This window comes from Ptychodera flava (genome assembly GCF_041260155.1).
Source record: "Ptychodera flava strain L36383 chromosome 23 unlocalized genomic scaffold, AS_Pfla_20210202 Scaffold_24__1_contigs__length_23054250_pilon, whole genome shotgun sequence".
Taxonomy (NCBI): domain Eukaryota; kingdom Metazoa; phylum Hemichordata; class Enteropneusta; family Ptychoderidae; genus Ptychodera; species Ptychodera flava.
Window position 1 is genome coordinate 22,256,284 of NW_027248278.1, and position 21,854 is coordinate 22,278,137.

Genomic DNA, 21,854 nt, shown 5'->3' on the forward strand with positions numbered 1-21,854 from the left:
TATATATATATACACACAATTAGATATATTATTTTAAGCTCACCATTGTTAATCTGGCTCATTTCAGTGTAATCAAAGGATTCATAATAAAATCCTCTGACTCGATTCTGAAATAGGAGAGGCTAAATAATTATATGGAGACACAAATTATTAAAGTGCGTAGAGAAAGTCAATCAGACACAGAACGTTGTTAGGGAAACACAATGTTAGGTAAGCACACTTTTAGAACGATCGTATGAAATTGTTAGTGCTAAATATTTTTTGGAGGAATCTGACTATTGCAATCCACACATCTTTCGGCGAAATTGATGGCACAAATACAGTAAAGCCTTGGTATCATCTTGTACTGTACCACAATTTCGTGAAATTAATGCCTAATAGCTGTCGAAGTAAACAATCATAAGATATGAAAGAACATGAATATACAGTGATCGAAGTGAGACCACGTCTCCCTCTACCTGTTAGTCTCTCTCATTCTCCTTCTTTTAACAATGCAGAAAATCATTGTTATCAGTAAAATGACGTTGCCAGTGCAAGGACGATGGTAATTGTAATAACGATGTACAATTCAAGTAATTGGGTGTTGTTATTGATCTTGCTGTCCATTGCTGTTGAAATAGAAGTAAACTGATATTCAAAATTATTAAGATCGTGATGCTATCTTACTAAGATAGTCACATTCGAAAATGATCAACTACAGACATATGGAAAGTAATTAATCCGTTTTCAACCGTTAATTGAATTGAAAGTTGCTTGAACCATTGGATTCAGAGCTATATCGGAACATAAAGAACTCTCTACAAGGCCTAGAATGGAGATAAAAGCACTGTTTTATCAATTGTGGATGCTAAAGGGTCCTATTGAATCAGGTATCATAAGAGCTCCTGTATACTCCTTTGACATGTAATAAAAATGGGAGAATATACAGTAGACGCAGACCTTTAATCCGCATAGATTTACATGCACTTTCCAGTAGTTTGTTTCTCGTTCTACTTTGCAGCTCATACAAAATAACCTCCTTTTCAACTGGACGACATGTCCAATATTCTCGTTGACGGCTAGATTTAGTTAGAAACAAGATTCGTTAGTCATTGGTTATTTTGCACACTATACATAATAATGTATGTTGGCATGGTAATATACTTTCTATTGAAACATACTTATTGGGAAGTATGGAGTGATAAGAAAATGTACTTGTTTCAGAGCATAAGAACTAATATTTTATCAAAATTTACAGGTATCATCCTTAAACGTGATAATACTGAAGATTCAACTTTGCTCCGATTTGCTTGTCATTGTATCCTTGGACAGCCAACGAAACTGTTCGTGCAAAAGGTTGTTCGTGCACAAATTCTTTGAAGGCGGATGGAGAACATTGTCCGTAACAGCAGACAGGAACTAGTTTGCAACTTGAAAAAGGTCTTATGGGAAAGCATGGAGTAAGCCGGTTGGCAAAAGGAAAAGCACGAGGCAAATACATGGCAGTGAGAACTTTTAATAATAGAGTTCGGCGGGCAGAGACGAGTATTCTTGTTTGTGATTAGGAAGCTGGCAGATGGGGAGGGGATTTGGAATCTCAGCAAGATGATATTGATGAACAGCTGTTATTTGTCCCTCTAAATGATAAATATATTAACATTACAGTAAAATAGTATATGTACGTGTTAAATGACGTACGGTTATGATGTCTGGAAATCGGCTTACTGGCTGCCCCACGGTAGAGCTAGCCTTGCAACACAGATTTAGAATGTTGCTCAAAGTTTCCTCGAGCAAACTTTAAAAGATTTTCTATAATCTGCCAACCGATCAACCAAATCTAACTTCTCAAAAAATCAAAATCAGACGAATTAACAAATACGAATGGTTTAAATTTTTTCTCCTATATTTCAATGAAGATTCTATGATAATTGTTTGTGATTAAAGATTGTGGAATTGACTTACACTAGATACAATAGCGTCGAAATAGCCATACTTAAGAAATAACCAGATCAGCATTGAAACATTTTAGAACCCAAATATCTTGACAGTATTATATTCCGGGTTGATTTCACGGAGACATTGTCATGCATTTGTTTTTGCTCTTTGAAATTAATTTTTGTCTCCTTGACCTTTTGAGCGTGAAGAATACGATACTTACCAAGGCAAAGACCCTGAAAAGGCTCACAAGTTGCATCATTGGAACAATTGCACCGTTCGTGGCAGTTGATTCCAAATGTACCCTCTGGACACGATTTGTTGCAATGTTCCCCGGCCCGTCCATCCGGCTAGACACTCACAGCCGGTAACAGGATGGCAGCTTGCTTCCTTCTCGCACATGCATTGTTCTGCACAGCCGTGGCCATGGTAACCATCGCTACAAGGATTTTGACAGTATCTTCCGATCCAACCCGGCGTACAAGCACAGTTACCGCTCACAAAGTTGCACGTCGCGCCATTTTGACATCTACATTCGTTTGCGCATTCATCACCATTGGGACCAATACTGCAGGAAGAGTTGCATGTCCTTCCGTGCCAACCTGGTGTGCATCTGCAGGTCCCGCGTACGGGATCACAGCGGGCGCCATTTTCACATTCACACAACATTGAACAACTTGGGCCGAAATGATTTGAGTCACATGACTCGTTACAGCTTGGCCCTGTCCATCCATCATAGCACAAACAGGTCCCGTCTGTGGAGTTACACTGTGCGTTCACCGAGCAGTGACAAATATTTAGACATATCAAACCATAGAAACCAGACTGACAATCTGAGTAGGAAACAGCTGAGACGAATGCACAGACGGATAAACATTATTGAAAAGAGGTTCTGGCGTTCACTTTGCTTACTTCAATGTTATAGCTATACTGAATAAGACAGCAGTATGTATAGTTAATCGCACGAGTAGGTGTGCTGTTACAGTTGTAATCACCACACTTATGGTCAGGAACTTGTAAACATCACGAGGCCGAAGGCCGAGTGATGTTTACAAGTTCCTGACCATAAGTGTGGTGATTACAACTGTAACAGCTCACCTACGAGGTGCGATTAACGACTTATACCACGAAAAACAAGCCAATCTTCTCTAAAATTTGAAAATTACTGCCAATAAATCGTCGACTTTTCATTTGAACACCCACAATGGAATGGAGCGACCCATTGTACGTCGAAAGGTTCACAGAGGTCATTATGCACCTGGCATGCGAGTTGGGGAGAATGACCTATCCCAGACAAGTAGGACAAGGGCTCTGGTCAACTGCAAATCTGCATTTGAATAAGGGCTACAGAGTGGTATAATGCACCTGTGTAGAAGGAAACTGTTTTAGTCTGATTGGTTAAATAAAATGGCTGGCCTTACTCTGTCGTATTGGCTATTGGCTAGGGAGAAGGCATTCAATCTGTAGATGCATGTGATTGCCTCATGGATGTATCAGGCTTTCAATGCCATTTTGGTGTTTTTGACTGGTCAAGATGGATCTTGTCAACTTGTCTGATCTGATGACCCTAGAGACTTCCTAGAGGTCCATGGACGGCCATGTAAAAACAACCAAAGTGGATTTTACACGGGCAAACTGCCCTATTAGAGCAGCCGCTACTATGGAGTGCATCAATCCACGATGTGTAGTTCAACTTATTAAAAGAATGTGGCGATGATACCGCCGACAGGACCGTACTATCGACAACCCTTGCCAAGGGGTAATCAAGTTTTCCTCCCAGAAAGTAGGCGTCTTTACGTGAAGCAAATGTGCGAGATGGCTTGGATAGAAGGCCATCACACGGGACATTCTGGCAAGGTAATTTATTCTTTTATTAATATATTTATACAATCATAAAACGAATTCTGTAAAGTTATAAAATTAAATTCATTGATCAAAATATTTTGTTGTGTGTGCGGCAATATCACAGAATTTCTTTCCTCTATTCCACAAACGTATTAAATAAAAAGGCTGTACTTATTTCCATGCTATTTGTGACATATGTTTTGTGTTTGATAATTGCAGGTGAATGTGGCAACATCTTTGTACCATCAGGGATTCGATGAGCAGCTTATCAAAGAACAAACAGGTCACAGATCAGATGACGGTTTACGCCCCTCAAATGTTTGTCGATCCTACTACAAAAGCAGGTGTCGAAAACATCTGCCATTGTCATCTAGTGTTAAATCAGAGGAAGCTATAAGTATACCAGTTCCATAAGTTGCTACGAAACATCATAACGAAACAGCCAGGATTGCTCCAATCCAAGAAGACGCCGAATCTAAAAATAGACAGATCTTCATCAACAAATCGTGTTGTTAATATTGAGCATGGTTCAAAGAAAGTTAAAATTGAATTATAAAATGTGATGTTATAACATATCAGTTGAAAAATTGTCTTCATTGTGTTATTGAATGTGTGTGAATGCTTTAGGCATCTCGACTGGACCTATTGTTCTCATGCAAATTAGTAATCGTTCATACTTTTTTCATATTTAAATAAGTAATCACTACACTTTTATTGATATGATAATGATTTTCTTTCATTAAAGTGTGGTGATTACTTATTTACATATGAATAAAAGTGTGCACTGATTACTAATTTGCATAAGAACAATAGCTGGCAGTCGTGATTTCAGGGATAAATGGATGGCAAGAACAATAGGTCACATGACCTGGAGTGGTATAAATTAAAACAACCTTACATAAACGCTGCATTATATCTAGGAATTCATCGTCACGTAAAGTATAATATTAGACCATCAAAAATTCATGTATATGATACTAATATTTACACTGATATAATACAAATATCTACACTTATTTGGCCTTGTTACAAAGACATTTCCGTGACATCAGTGCAACTTCAAGACTTGATACTATTTACACGGTTAGTCACGGTCAAACACAAGTTAACTTACCCTTGCAGTAGCCGGTGACTTTGTCCCATGACGTGTTATCACGACAATTGCATACACCGATGCACACATCTCTATAGTAACCACTTGGGCAGCCGACATTGCAGTGTTCACCCAGCCAACCAGGACTACATTTACATTCACCTGTCACTGGGTCACAGGTGGCGCCGTTTTCACACAGACATGAGTTGTTGCAGCCCTCACCATACAAGCCAGTACTGCAGGGAAAGGTACATTCCCACCCTTGCCAACCAGGCGTACACCTGCAGTCACCGCTGATTTGGTCACAGCCGGCGCCATTTTGACAGGAGCAAGATTTTGAGCAGTTTCGGCCAAAACGATTTCGGTCACAAGTTCTATCACAGTTTGGTCCAGTCCAGCCATCGTTACACGTCCATGATCCGTCAGAACAATTACATTGAGCGTTGTCAGGACAACGACACATGTTTTCACATCGTGGACCATAGAATCCCGGTTGACAGAAACATCTACCATTTACACTGTCGCACGTAGCATCGTTTTCGCTTAAGCATATATTTCTGCATCCGTCGCCATAAAAACCATCGGCACAGGGTTGGCTACAGACTTCCCCTTGCCAACCAGGAGTACAGATACATTGCCCGTCAACGTGGTGACAGTAGGCGTCATTTTGACATTCGCACGACATGGAGCAGTCTGGACCAAAATGCGTTGAGTCACATACTATGCTACAGGCTTGTCCTATCCACCCATCCTTACAAGTACAGGATCCGTCAATGGGGCTACACTGTGCATTCTCAGGACAACTGCAAACATTTTCGCATCTTAATCCGTAAAATCCCGGCGGACAATCTGTAATAGTAGAAACGCATGGCTGCCAGTTTACCGAGATCATTATGAACGAAAACGAATTTGAAAGTGACTGCTCCCATTGGTGGCAGTATGATCATTAGACATTCCAGCAATCAAATTCGTCCTTCTCTGTATGAACCATCTGTTATGGATTGTTCAGTGTTTTCTTTTTGATTTATTGTAGAGCACACATCTTAGAGTGTTGACGTGTATTATGATTATAAAATTGAAGAGTTGAAAAATCCTGACAATGTATGGTCTTATAGATGTTACATTATTTTGTTTCACTTACCCTGACAGTACCCCGTGACTGGATCACAACTAGAATTATCAAAACAGTTACAAACGTTGCTGCATTGGTCTCCATAGAAACCATTTGGACAACTTTCATTGCAGTACATCCCAGTCCATCCCGGAGTACAGCTACATCGACCAGTCGGGGCATCACACGAAGCGCCATTTTGACACAGGCATGTGTGCATGCATTTATCACCATAGAGTCCCTGCGCACAGGGTAAACTACAGTCCCACTCTCGCCAGCCAGGGGCACACGTGCATATCCCGTTGACGTTGTCGCATTTGGCGCCATTTTGACAGGAACATAGTTCGGAACATCGTGGACCGAAGTGATTTGCATCACAGGGAACATTACAGTCATGTCCAGTCCAACCATCATTACACACACATTTCCCATCTTCACGGTTGCATTGGGCCTTTTCAGGGCAGTGACACCGCATCTCGCATCTCGATCCATAGAAGCCGATTGGACAATCTGCAATTTATCATATAAAGTGTTTTGTCTTCAAACATTGACTTTGAACGGACCTAACGCCATATTTGAAACTATTGAGGTAAAGAAAAATACTTGTTTACCTCCATGCTGAAAATTAGATGTTATAAAAATTAAGGAGTTCGTTTATAAATTTTACAAAGTTTACGCCTCGCATTGAATATTGTTTAAGAGATTTGTAGGGTTGAATGCGCTTCGAATGTGAAAGACTTAAACTTTTGCTCCAGCTTCCCTTACGGAATCTTTCAACCATTCACTTTCAAAATCAAGAATGAAAATCAGGGGTCACCGTGCAAATTTTTGTACGAGGGAAACATATAACTCAAGATTTACCGATATTTAAAATTCAAAATGGCCGCCATTCCCATGTTAACTCTACGGAGAAAAATAAAATTTTCTAATTTCGAAAAACTAAGGAGATAAAGTTTTCTTATACTAAAAGCTTTAAATGAACCCCCACAAGTGATATATCAGAAAATATTTGTAAAAGTTTGACAGTGAAAATTTGAGTTCCTGAGGCGCGTTCGACCTTAATGGATGAATAAACAAAGAGAAAAACACGGACGTATAAATACAATTAATACATCAGCTCCCATATCAATTCAGCTCAATTTAGTAAAGTTTGATTGATCATCATTTGAGTTTATTGTTTTTTGACGTAGCTTATAGTAATGGGCAAATAATGAAATTCTTTACGATTCTGCATTATTTGTCAACTTTATCAGTCCTACTTTTTTCTTTGGATCCAGCAGCATGTACGCTGTTTCCATCTTGTTCACACTTCTTGTACGGGTTTATATTTGATATGCATTCATATTATTGACCTTACCGAGGAAAATTTAAAGCCTTAAAAAGTCGAGCCCTCTCAGATTCTTTGTTCTCCCTTGCGTAAAGTTGCTAACAAATTCTATATTCTAAAAATCCCCGTGAACACGTCGCTTCACTAATTTTCGGCGACAGACAGATAAATATTATTGTACTAATTAACCGTTTGATGCGTACATAAAGTGGTTGCCTGGGCAAAGATTATTTTGTCACCATGTGTAAGAAAATCTTAGAATTTTGACGAGTTTGAACTATTTGGCTAGAGCAGCGTAACTACCTTACCTGGACAAAAGCCATTGACAGGGTCACATTCGTCGTTGTCCCGACAGTTACACCGGCGTTTACACGTCGGTCCGTAAGACCCATAGGGACACGACTCGTTGCAGTGTTTTCCAGTCCACCCATCCAAACACTTGCATCCTGTTACCTTGTTACACTTTGAACTGTGTACACACTGACACTTCTCACTGCAGTCCGGACCGTAAAACCCCGTTCCACACTTCTTTCCGCATTTCTTGCCAGTTCTGCCGGCCCTACACTGACATCGTCCATCGACAGGATTGCACAGCCGAGTGCTGGGACAGTTACAAATCTCGTTGCAATTTTTCCCGTACCTGTTAGGACCGCATTGCTCATCGCACACTGTAAAAATAGCGGACGCTAGACGCGTCTTTACGCGTTCAAAATGTACATGTCCATGTTCAAATTAGAACGGCTAGTGTTCATATTGTTAACACTAGTGTTCATAATATTAGCAATGATGTTCTAAACCTGAACACTATGTGTTAACAACGATCTCCTTCAAGTGTTCAAAAACTCAGCATCACAGAAATTTTACAATACTGTGAAACAATTTACAGTCTTTTGTGTTTTTTACTTTACAATGGCTATTTAAATTTACTATTGCTTCACTGTCCGGCAAACGTACACGGATTTTGATGTAACGAATTTCACACTAAGTGAAAAATATTTCCGGCCTACAATTGCTGAAAGCATGTTTTTTTCTAAAAAACGAAGTATACAAAATAATTTTACACGTTTATTACGGGTTGAAAGTTTAAAAATTAGAAAAGAAAATCAGAAAACCACCATGAACGTTTTAATTTTAACATCGGCGTGCAAGAGGCGTTCTACTTCTAAACACTTGTGTCTTTTCCAATCCCATGATGCATCAAAACGGAAGTTGCGACATTTTTCTTGTAAGCGCACCCTGAAGTCGTGATCGTGCGGAGCAAGACCAGAAAGGGTAAGTTTCCTCTCCAAAATAGTAAAAGGTATTAGATTTTTGAAGCATCTATATTATCGTTCTTTGAAATTAATTGTATTGTACCTTGAAATAGCTTAACTACGTGAAAAAAAACTTTTTTTTTCAGTGGCTGGTATACCAACAACAAGCTGTGAATACGCGGTGGTACTTTGGCAATGGCCTATCTATCGATCTCACTCGGGTCAAGGGTCATCGCAGCACAACTGTAGCTATAACCCTTGACCTGAGCGCGATCGATACGCCTTGCATAGCACCGCTGCGTAATCACAGCTAACACATGTCTTTAAGTAGACACAATCGCATGTAAAACATCAGTTAAGCATCGTAAAGTACACAATGTATTGTTTCAGCATATGAGAGTTTGGCTTTTTTATTTTAATCAGTTGATGACAAGAAGCAGCAAATATTTTGTAACAGTATTGAAGAGAGGCACTGTATATGAAATACGGATAGTTTTCAATCGGATTCGAACCCACAACATACGGCATCAGTCGCCTAGCTAAGAGGCCTGAGACAGAACCAGTCAGCTAAATCTCCACTCCCAAAAAAGAGTGGTTCAATAGCCGGCTAAGTTGTTACATATTTCTGACTGAGACCTTTCAACACGTTGTAGAGTTCGTGAAGCACTCACGCACGCATGCTCACTATCATACATCGCACATACACACTTTATCGAAGCGAAGAAACGAATTTCATCGCTTTAACTGGGCGAACGATAACCTCGGGGACAATTCTGTCCACCAGCAGTGTTACCGACCCAGGATAGAAAATACGGATAGTTTTCAATCGGATTCGAACCCACAACATACGGCATCAGTCGCCTAGCTGAGAGGCCTGAGACAGAACAAGTCGGCTAAATTTCCACTCCCAAAAAAGAGTGGTTCAATAGCCGGCTAAGTTGTTACATATTTCTGACTGAGACCTTTCAACACGTTGTAGAGTTTGTGAAGCACTCACGCACGCATGCTCACTATCATACATCGCACATACACACTTTATCGAAGCGAAGAAACGAATTTCATCGCTTTAACTGGGCGAACGATAACCTCGGGGACAATTCTGTCCACCAGCAGTGTTACCGACCCAGGATAGAAAATACGGATAGTTTTCAATCGGATTCGAACCCACAACATACGGCATCAGTCGCCTAGCTGAGAGGCCTGAGACAGAACCAGTCAGCTAAATCTCCACTCCCAAAAAAGAGTGGTTCAATAGCCGGCTAAGTTGTTACATTTTTCTGACTGAGACCTTTCAACACGTTGTAGAGTTCGTGAAGCACTCACGCACGCATGCTCACTATCATACATCGCACATACACACTTTATTTTTTACAAAATGTCCACTCTGAATTACTTTTTTTTCTGAAGTTTTCACTCTGAATTTTCTGTCACTTTCTGCCTCAATTTTTCTTCCCCCCTGCATCTGATGAAGGAGACTTCACGTCTTTGAAAGCTTATGCCCTTGTAACATTTAGTTGATCATAGCCTGCTAAAAAACCGTAGATTATTTTGTATTGTAGCTCAACACGTCTCTTGTACTTAGCAACTGGTTTTTAGCTTTTCTGTAAATAGGTGGATGTGTAGCACTGTCCCAAAATTTGTACATCCAAAGGTTTTTCTTCAAAACAGTTTGTACGAATCCTTTAATATTTGGATTACAGCTTCCAAGGGATTACCCTAACCAGATATGTTCAAATTATGATAAAATATGCAAATTTATATTTTTGAGGCTAATTTTGCTATTTTTTGGCAAAAATCTTCTTCTCTTTTACTGACGTCTTCAATATTTGGTAAACATGTCCCTAAAAATGACCTTAGTCAAATTTGTGCTAGTTGTGATGAAATATTCAAATTTTTATATTTCATGGCAATTTTTGTCATTTTTGGTCAAAAAATCTTTAAAAAATCTTTTTCAAAACTGTTAATCGAACAGCTTTGATATTTAGGACATAGATCTCTACTGATAGTCTTTTTCAGATTGTTCAAATTATGCAGAAATTTGCAACTTTGTATTTTTAGGACATTAAAGACATTTTTAAGACATTAGGGATTACCAGAATGTGATATATTCAAGTTATGATGAAATGTAGATTTTTTTCATTTTAAGGGTGATTTGTACCATTTTTGGTAAAAATATTTGTATAAAAATTAATAGCAGGTACACCAGAATTTGAAAGGTCTTTACGAACATGTTTTAAATTTCTGAGAAGTATATTTTTGAAATATTACCCATTTATTTCAGGGTTTATTTAAAGATATTACAAACAAACAAACCTTTTTGTTTATAAAGGATTTTGTTGGACAAGGAAATAGGTTTTACCCTTTCAAGGACCCAGTTTCCCCACTATCTGCATGTGTGCCTTACTGTGACACTTTGACAACTTGACATGTTGTGTTTACTTTAGTGTTGACAACTATATACCATGTGAACTAGAGAAGCCTTGACTAACTTGTTTTTTCTTCTAAATTTGCAATTTTCTATACAAGAGGAAATGTCTTTAAGAAACCATCTTACAAAAATGGATTACGCATTTCATATATATACGTATTTGCAACACAATAAGTATGCCAAATTTTGAGCTTTTTCAGATGATTTTTGTACATTTTAAACAAGTATGAAGATAAAACGTAATCCACAATATGGTGATTTTTATTGCTCATGTTTTTGATAGGACGGTGTTAACACTGTTGGTTTTTTCCTCTGACAAACTTTACATACAAAGTTGCAATGTTTATTTGCCCATTTTACAGTAAATTATTGTATTTTACTCTAGAAATGTTTCGTGTATTTTTAGAATAAAATAATTTTACTGGATATCAATGGTCTGTAATGTTATTTCAAGGCTTGAACACCCCGTGAACGCCCAAAATTAAAGGTGTTCAACAAGCGCGCATCATGTGTTCTAGCCTTTAACACACTTATCGTTGAACGGCGTCCATGCGTTCAAAACTGTTACAGCCCTTTGAACGCGTAAATGCGTTCAATTTTTTGAACACTTTCCTGTGCAACATGTGTTCAGATATGGAACACCATGGTGTTCAATATAATGTCTGATGAACACGTAGCGTTCAAAGTGTGCACACGTGTGTTCAAAATTGAACGTTGGTTGAACACGTAGTGTTAAATTCTGAACGTCTGGACGCGTTCAAAAAGTGTTACAAAAAGGCGTTTAATTGGTGTTCTATCCTTGAACACTTAACTTTACAGTGCAGTTGACACCCATGCGCCCGGTGGACAGTCGCAGGAGCCGTCAAAGAGGTTACACTCTTCACCTGGTGCGCATGTGCACTGCTGGAGGCAACCAATCCCGTACCAGCCCTGTGAACACGCTACAGTCAGAAGGAAACATTGACAAATTTGATAAAGGGGACCCTTATATTAGGCCAAGAGAGAAAAGGGATGATAGAAACATGGATATGTGTAACAATGCCATAGAGGAGACAAATACCTACATTGGCAAACACATGGATAACACTCGACAGACAGACAGGTCGGGACATTTATATCAATTCGTAACTACAGAAATGGGTTGAAGGGTCGAACGACGATCATATGAGAGAAAGACAGTCAGCCAGAACGACAGACAGACAGGTCGATACTGACAGAGACAGACAAAGAGTGAGATACAAGCAGAAATAAAGACAGAGTAAGGACAGAGGAATGACAGGAACACATACACAAACAGAGCGAACAGGTAATGAGGTCATAGGCAGGTAGACATTTACAACTGTTGTCGACAGGGAAGTGGCAAATATTTTCATTAGATGATGATATATGTGGAACGACATAGAAGTGTAATAGTGAAATGTTCGCTCAAATTTGTATCTATCACATTTCAGTCACAATGTGTGACAGATCACCTTGATTGCTTGTGAAGTGATGTTGCGGTGCAAATAGAACAAGAACTTGCAAATTACATACAAACAAAACTAGTGAAATAGTAATCAAAAGTTACAGATCTTGGCAGTTTAAGTTAGTAACTATGTCATTATGCTACAGAGTGCCTTGATGGTTTTAGAAAGTAATGTTGTTATTTACTCTTGATGCTACGGTTCCAGCGCATTGCTGAGAAGATGATGGGTTCGTTTGAGACTGCTCGAGATTTTCAACGCAATCGGGCGACGCTGTGATAATCAATCGTTTAAATATACCACTCTCACATAAATATTCCGTAAGTCATTTATAAAAAATGCAAGGTATATGTTCCTTTGTCTTTTTGTTTTCAGTAAGGCAAGTTGTTCATACAGGTCACCCCATACTTTTTTCTTTATGTCGTTTATTTTATAGCCAGTAGACTTATATGTATATTTATATTAATTATGACCATTGGCGTGATTTAGAGTAAACCATTTGGCAACTTACCTTTTGAACAATCGGAAGTTCCGGGCAGTTGTTCTCACCCTGTACAACAATCCAGCTCTAATGGAGGATTGGTTCCTTCGCTTCCGTCACTGAAATTACAATTGTTAGGGATTACAAAGTCCAGTGTTGAAAATATGTGACGGCGGTAGAGGAAATATCAGTATCGATACAACCATTCAAAATCTGTTAATAACAATTGAAAGTTATACTCCTCTATTGCTTTTAGTTTAACTCAATGTTATTATTGACAAGTAGTCCGGATTGAATTCAAATGTAAACAATAACAATGCATTTTACATGTATATCTGATGTGTTGACAGGCTGGATAGTTGGTGTTTTATCATGCTTTCGGGAGTAGAACAAGAACTTGCGATTCACACTCAAATTTAAACAAAAAGAGTCATAAACCATCAAACAGGCCCCTTTTTACCAGATAATCTTGACCTTGACTCTGAAATTGATAGAAGTACGACCTGGGGAATTTTTCTCGTGGTAAAAGTTTGTGCAGTTTTAGAGCATATCAATGCAACAATCACATTACAGTGAACCGTTTAAATGGTGTACTATCATAATGTAGGCATGTATATATTTTGAGGATCACATGGATTCGTGTTAATGTTAAGGTGGAATGTGCCTCAGAAGTAGATATTCGGATACTCACATTTTTACAATTCTTTTTTGATCTACCACTTGTGGGGGCTCATTGTAAAACTCTTCAGCAAGAAAATTTTCACTGTCATAGTGTTTTTGTTTTTTTTTCGAAAATCAAAAAAATGTTTTTCCCCGTAGAGGAATTTTGAATTTCAAATATACGTAAATGTAAGATAATTTATTTCTAAAATACAAAATTTGCATGGTGACTCCTAATCTTGTTATTGATTTGTAAAAGTAAAGTTGAAAGTTGAAAGTTTGAGCAAAAGTTTAAGTCTTTCACATACTACCATAATCCAAACAGCCCAGCCCCACACACGACTACTACATTGTAAAAATAGCGGACGCCAGACGCGTCTTTACGCGTTCAAAATGTATATGTCTGTGTTCAAATTTGAACGGTTAGTGTTCATATGTTAACACTAGTGTTCATATTATTAACAATGATGTTCTTAACCTGAACACGTAGTGTTAACAACCATCTCCTTCAAGTGTTCAAAACTCTGCATTACAGAAATTTTGCAATACTATAAAACAATTAACAATCTTTAGTGTTTTTCACTTTCCTATGGCTGTATTAAATTTACTACTGCATCGCTGTTAGGCAAACGTACACGGATTTTGATGTAACGAATTTCCCACTAAGTGAAAAAATATCTCCGGTCTAAAATTACTGAAAGCATGTTTTTTCTAAAAAAGAAAGTATACAAATAATTTTACACGTTTATTACGGGTTGAAATTTTGAAATTTGGAAAAGAAAACCAGATAACCACCATGAACGTTTTAATTTAACATCGGCGTACAAGAGGCGTTCTACTCCTTAACACTTTGGTGTTCAACTTTGGTGCCTTTTCTTATCCCGTCATGCATCAAAACGGAAGTTGCGACATTTTTCTTGTAAACGCACGCTGAAGTCGTGATCGTGCGTAAGCAAGACCAGAAAGGGTAAGTTTCCTCTCCAAAATAGTAAAAGGTGTTGAATTTTGAAGCATCTGTATTATTATCCTTTCAAATTAATTGTATTGTACCTTGAAATAGCGTAACTACGTGAAGAAACCTTTTTTTTTCTTTCAGTGGCTGCTACCAACAACTAGCTGTGAATACGCAGTTGTACTTTTGGCCATAGCCTATCGATCGATCTCACTTGGGTCAAGGGTCATCGCATAGCGATAACCCTTGACCTGAGCGCGATCGATACGCCTTGCATAGTACCGCTGCGTAATCAAAGCTAACACATGTCTTTTAGTAGACACAGTCGTATGTTAAACATCGTAGAGTATACAATGTATTGTTTCAGCATATGAGAGTTTGGCTTTTTTATTTTAATCAGTTGATGACAAGAAGCAGCAAATATTTTGTAACAGTATTGAAGAGAGGCACTGTATATGAAAGTCTCCCCTTCTCCTTAACCTAATCATCCCCTTGTCTTTCATTTAAAGTTTCATCTCGCCATATTACCTATTGTTGCATTTTTTCAGGATGTAAAAAGTTCGATTTAACTGAAAATCGAAGAGCTGTTATAGAAGCTGATGGTACAGATAGCGAAGAAGATGAGTATACAGGTAGCTGTCTGGAAACAAGCTTGAGAACCTCAGTTCATCTCTAATGTAGATTTAAATTTCCAAGGGTCAGTAACTGAATTTTGATAAGTTTCTGTATTTTTGTTCTGAATTAATCTCAGCTTTGGTAGCATGCTATGATCAACTAAATGTTGCCGGAGAATAAGCTTTCACAGACGTGTAGTCTCCCTTATTTAAATTAAAGCTGAAAGCGACAGACCATTCAGAATAAAAATGTCCACTCTGAATTACTGATTTTTCTGAAATTTTCACTCTGAATTTTCTGTCACTTTCTGCTTCAATTTTTCATCCTCCCTTGCATCTGATGAAGGAGACTTCACGTCTTTGAAAACTTATGCCCTTGTAACATTTAGTTGATCATAGCCTGCTACCAAACCGTAGATAATTTTGTATTGCAGCTCAACATGTCTCTTGTACTTAGCAACTGGTTTTTAGCTTTGGTGTCAGCTAAATAGGTGGATGTGTAGCATTGTCCTCAAATTTGTACATCCAAAGGTTTTTCTTCAAAACAGCCTGTACGAATCCTTTAATATTTGGATTACAGGTCCCAGAGATTACCCTAATCATATATGTTCAATTTATGGTGAAATACGCAAATTTGTATTTTTGCGGCGAATTTTGCTATTTTTGGCAAAAATCTTCTTCTCTTTTACTGACGTCTTCAATATTTGGTAAACATGTCCCTAAAAATGACCTTAGTCAAATTTGTGCTAGTTGTGATGAAAAATTCAATTTTTTATATTTCATGGCAATTGTTGTCATTTTTGGTCAAAAACTTTTTTAAAAATCTTTTTCAAAACTGCTTATCGAACAGCTTTGATATTTAGGACATAGATCTCTACTGAAAGTCTTTTTCAGGTTGTTCAAATTATGCAGAAATTTGCAACTTTGTATTTGTAGGGACATTTCAGACATTTCAGACATTCTTTAAGACATTAGGGATTACCAGAATGTGATATATTCAAGTTATGATGAAATGTACATTTTTTTTCATTTTAAGGGTGATTTTCACCATTTTTGGTAAAAAAAATTGTATAAAAATTAATAGCAGGGTACACCAGAATTTGAAAGGTCTTTACGAATATGTTCTAAATTTCTCAGAAGTATATTTTTGAAATGTCACCCATTTATTTCAGGGTTTATTTAAAGATAGTACAAACAAAAAAAAACTTTTTGTTTATGAAGGACTTTGTTGGACAAGGAAATAGGTTTTACCCTGCCAAGGACCAACTTTCCCCATTTCTGCATGTTGTGCCTTACTGTGACACTTTGACAACTTGACATGTTGTGTTTACTTTAGTGTGGACAGCTATATACCATGTGCACCAGAGAAGCCTTGACTAACTTCCTTTTTCTTCAAAATTTACAATTATCTATACAAGAGGAAATGTCTTTAAGAAACCATCTTACAAAAATGGAGTATGCATTTTATACATATACATCTTTTTAACACAATATGTATGCCAAATTTTGAGCTATTTCAGATGATTTTTGTATGTTTTATGTTCATACTTTAAACAAGTATGAACATAAAACGTACTCCACAATATGGTAATTTTTATTGCTTATGTTTTGATAGGAAGGTGTTAACACTGTTGGTTTTTTTTCCTCTGACAAACTTTACATACAAATTGCAATGTTTATTTGCCCATTTTACAGTAAATTATTGTATTTTACTCTAGAAATATTTCGTGTACCTTTAGAATAAAATAATTTTACTTGGATATCAATTGTCTGTAATGTTATTTCAAGGCCTGAACACCCCTGAGCGCCCAAAATTAAAGGTGTTCAACAAGCACGCATCATATGTTCTAGCCTTTAACACACTTATCGTTGAACGGCGTCCATGCGTTCAAAAAGTGTTACAGCCCTTTGAACGCGTAAAAGCGTTCAATTTTTTAACATTTTTCCTGTGAAACGTGTGTTTAGATATGGAACACCATGGTGTTCACTGTACTGTCTGATGAACACGTAGCGTTCAAAATCTGCACACGTGTGTTCAAAAATTGAACGTTGGTTGAACACGTAGTGTTAAATTTCCAAACGTCTAGAGGCGTTCAAAAAGTGTTGCAAAAAGGCGTTTAAGGTAAAGGGCGACGAATTCGGACGCGCACACGCTTTAGAACGTTTCTGCGCAGATTTAACTCCAGCCTGTCGCAAATGGGTTACTTTGTAGCGCATGTATTTAATATCACCTGTCATTGTTGAAATTGCGCTTTTACCTAATTTTTGACCCAGTCTCTTAGAAATACATGTGAACTATAACCTTGTCATATTTTGACCCCCTAGGAAGCTGGTTTTTATTCAATATGAGCGAAAAATTAACATTTCTCTCCCATTTACATGGCGCACATTACCCATTCATCTGGAGATATTGTAAAAAGTAGCATGGTGACACCCTTTTATTAAAAGTGTAAACTAAATGGTATTATGTCAGGATTTTATTCGCCGAGTTTGGTCAAAATGACACCATTCAAAGCGACAGGAAGAAAGTTCGAAAATTATGTAGTGATATAATTTCGATATCGTCATTTTGTAATCGATACTTATGTAAAAATTTCTTTATAAACATCATGAAAACTATACATTCGATAGATATGCATCTTAACTCTTGGTATTTATTAAAATTAACTCATTTGCTAAGCTTTTTATAATTGCTTTCTTTAGTTTAAGTGAATTATATCATTTTTATTTATTTCTAACGACGCCATTTTAACGTCCGTTTCCATGGAAACGAGCGTGGTGACCCCCATTTTTTATTTTATTTTTGCACTTGCACAACTTCCAAGAATATTTGTGCAAAGTTTCAAGAAAATGACACCACAACTTAATTTTGACGTAATTCGTCGTACTTCACCTTAATTGGCTGATCGATCCTTGAACACTTAACTTTACAGTGTACAAATGCCATGCTTATCTTAATATGTATGCCTGATAACAATCATTGCAACATGAGAGTCAAATTTCTTGAGATTTCAAACTGGGCAGTTTTAGAACCTTAAAACGGAGAGAGTTCAAGGCTTAATTTGTCCACAGCATTATTCACATCAACAATTTGTGTTATTGACGAAGTAAGTAAATCGGCCATCAAAGATGAAAATGGCGCTCGTTAATTAACAAACCATACCTTTGACGCTGCTTGCATACCAAAATAAAGATTTCAAGCGTTTTTATGATATTCTTTCTACCATCTAACAGACATTTCCCGCAGCCCTAAACACTGCAAGCTCCGACAGAAATTGCAGCGACGGTAGACTATTACTCAGCTGATAGAGCATTATAAGAATTCGTGGTTTAGTGAACGGAGGTATTTCATGATACATCGCTTATCGGAGACACCGAAATGTGGCGTATTTTGTTCTTCGAAAGTATGAAGGTTAAGATTTGTGGAGATGTTATCACTGATTTAGTCAGATTTCTTCACAGTTAATAACAGACACTTTATCAGGTCATGTCACCATTGTGACAATGTATCTTCTCTAGCACAGTCTCCACCCAAACCATATACGTACAGGGACAATTCCGCGTCAACTTGTCAACTACCTCAATCGCTGTAGCGATTTGTGAAGAAGTAGCATACTTATAATTTTGAACAACAGCATACTTACAGCATAAGCAGCATACTTATAATTTTGATAAAAACCTGCAACCAATTAAATGTGATGTCCATTGGGTCCAAAATTATCAAAATAATTACAGAAAAACTCTTAAAAATCGGCAAAATGTTGCACTTAAATTTTGGTGGGAAAATTACAGCACTCACACTGTTATTACAGCCATTTCAGAAGCTAAAGTGTATGTTTAGTATCTGACTCTTACAGGAAATGAAAAGTAAAACTGGCGTCATATCAAGTACAGTCTCCACCCAAACCATATACGTACAAGGAACACGGAACAATCCAACGTCAACTTATCAACTACCTAAATCACAGTAGCAATTTTTAAAATGACAAAGTAGCATACTTATAATTGTGAACAACAGTCCCTCCACATGTTTGTGCTTGAACTTATGATATTCTCCGGTTTATGTTGACGTCAATTTTCACAGCGCAACGTTGATAAATATGGAAAAGAAATGTGTAGCTAGGATGAGAAAATGTCACTTTCTGACCAATTGTGAGACTCTGCTGTCATTCTCACCGTTACCAGACAAGAACATCTTGTTTTCACCAACAGATGGTGAAGCTATATGTTGGTGAGAACAAGAATTTCTCACCTGAATACTGGTAGCGATGAGAAAGTGAGAAAAGTGAGAAAGTGGCACTTTTTCGTCCCACTCACATATTTCTCTTCCATATAAATGCAAAATTGGAAAGTCAAAGTATTCAAAGGCGATGATTACACGCTCTAGTCAAATAATAGCATTAGCAACAAACAGGCCAATGAAACAATTGAACACTTTTAACTCGTAAACTACACACGTGCCTATTACACTTGATTTGTTAGAAACAATAGTGTGTTCTGTAGCTTTAAAAAGTACGTCAGTCGCTTAAAGTGGTCAAAGTCATGAGCGTCAAGGTGAAACATTCAATGATTGCAATATCTTGTTGTAGATAGGTACTTACCTTGATCGTGGACATACATTTGCTCCGCTGGGATCCAAGTCGGGATATCCTCTGGCATCGATCTCACGTTTTCTTATGTCTACATATTGTGCCTCGGCTGTCACAAACCACAATGTCAACACCCAAATGTAATTTACACATATGCTTTCAGCTAAACTAATTCTCATTGTGCAATATTTGATACTTTTTATGACTCAACTACCTTGCTTAAAGTTCTGGGTTTTCCTAAACTCAAAAACACCAATACACGCGAAATCATCGACCATGAACTACACTCGTATAGAGACACAATCTCGAGTGGCCACCCGTGAACCGCAAAGCAACAAAATTTTATGATTAAAATAAAACAACAAGTAAACACTTACGACCTGCTAAAATGTTGTCCGACAGAAACTGCTTTTCTGCGATAACAGAAAATATAAGAGGATATTAGCTGCGTGTTCCATCGTATATCTTTTCTGCCATTAAAGATTTATTTCAAACCGTGGGAAGTATGTGAGTATTTTAGTCACAGGTTTATAATTTGTGATTCTGCAAATGATGTGATTAACTTCATAATAGCTTTGTATTGTATGCAAAAACATTTTTTTATTCATTGATAATGGTAATATGCAAATAAATGCAACCTGACACAGTATCAGTAAAATATTTCATATCCAAAACTGATCGCTTAATTTCTTTAACTTATCAACTGAAATCGAGATAATTTGGAAAAAATGACCGGTAGGCGACCTGCACAAAGCGCTAACGCTTACCAATAATTTTACGTATAACAGAGCAAAAGACAGTTTCCACATTATGAAAACATGGGGGGACGTGAGTTTTTCTTTTTACTATATAATGAAACAATCTTAACATATTTTAAAGATAAATGCTTGAAAATCCTATTCCAAACTAATTCCGTTTATTATTATATTTTTCTCTGATAACAGAGAGTTCAAAAGGAAAATTTATAAGTTACAATCATTGGGATATCAAAGTTTAAGTCTATTCGAAAGTCGTCTAAAAGACATTTACCCTCCCACGTCGATGTGTCCTTGCCCAATGTTAGGTGATGGTCTGTAAAATTCAGTAAGCAATTAGTATTCAGTTGGAATCAATAACTTGTCTTCTTTGATATTCAACAAACAACCGTAAAAAGAATCTAGTAGGTTCTTGCTCATGTTTTGTAAAAATTTCATTAGACCTAGATTTTGTTGCTACTTGATATACTTGAAATCTACCGAGCGGACTGCCGTGAGGCAGTTCAAATTCTTAGAAAAAATCGAACAGACAAATAAGCTGTATTGTGTCTGTAAGATTGATTAAAGAGTGTAACAATTGCGGGTCAAATGTCACTCAATGCAAAACAGGTTTCCATTCACGTTGACTCTGCTCAACTGCAGAATAAACACATTATTGTGTCCATGCAAGGACAGTTGTCATGCAATAATGCACTAATCTTAACATATTGGTGTCAGAAGCTCAATTAGTAAACCCATGGTGTCCTTATTGTAGACCTCAATAATTGACGTGGTTAAGCACTATGTTCACTGTTCTCGTATATGCAGGGAAGTACGCACCTTGGTATTGTAAAAAAATAATTTTTTGTTCCAACTTTCCACACGAAAAGGTCAAACCATTAATTTTTGAAATCTAAAATATAAATATGGGGTAATCGTGCAAAGTTTGATACTAAAGGATTAAATTACCATATATTTACTGAGACTTGAAATTCAGAATAGCGGCTATTCCTGTGTAATGTCAATTGAAACACACACACTCACTGAACTTCAAAAATAGACCCCATAAATGATAGACAAAAATGTTGTAAAGGTTTCAGAGTCAGATATCTTACCCGAGACGCATTTTGTCGTAGATTTGTCATTTACAACAAAAGAAACAGGCTAAGATAATGCTTTTCGTACTATATTTTGTTTGATGGAATAGCTATTCGGCAATTAAACGTTACCTTCCTCACTAAATGAAACATAAAACTAAACTCTTTTAGTATTTATGTTAACAAAAGACGTAATAAGACTGGAAACGATTTATTTGTAACGATAAGACATTAATGACCTCAAAGCATAGTTTATCTGTTGCTCTGTATTCGGACTTTGTAACAAAGGTAAA

At 37.2% G+C, this 21,854-nt stretch overlaps 1 pseudogene; it reads right to left on the bottom strand.

Moving 5' to 3' along the window:
- The window catches only part of LOC139124732 (multiple epidermal growth factor-like domains protein 10), a 26,834-nt pseudogene extending 7,034 nt beyond the window's left edge, over positions 1-19,800 (bottom strand).
- Positions 19,801-21,854: the final 2,054 nt, after the last annotated feature.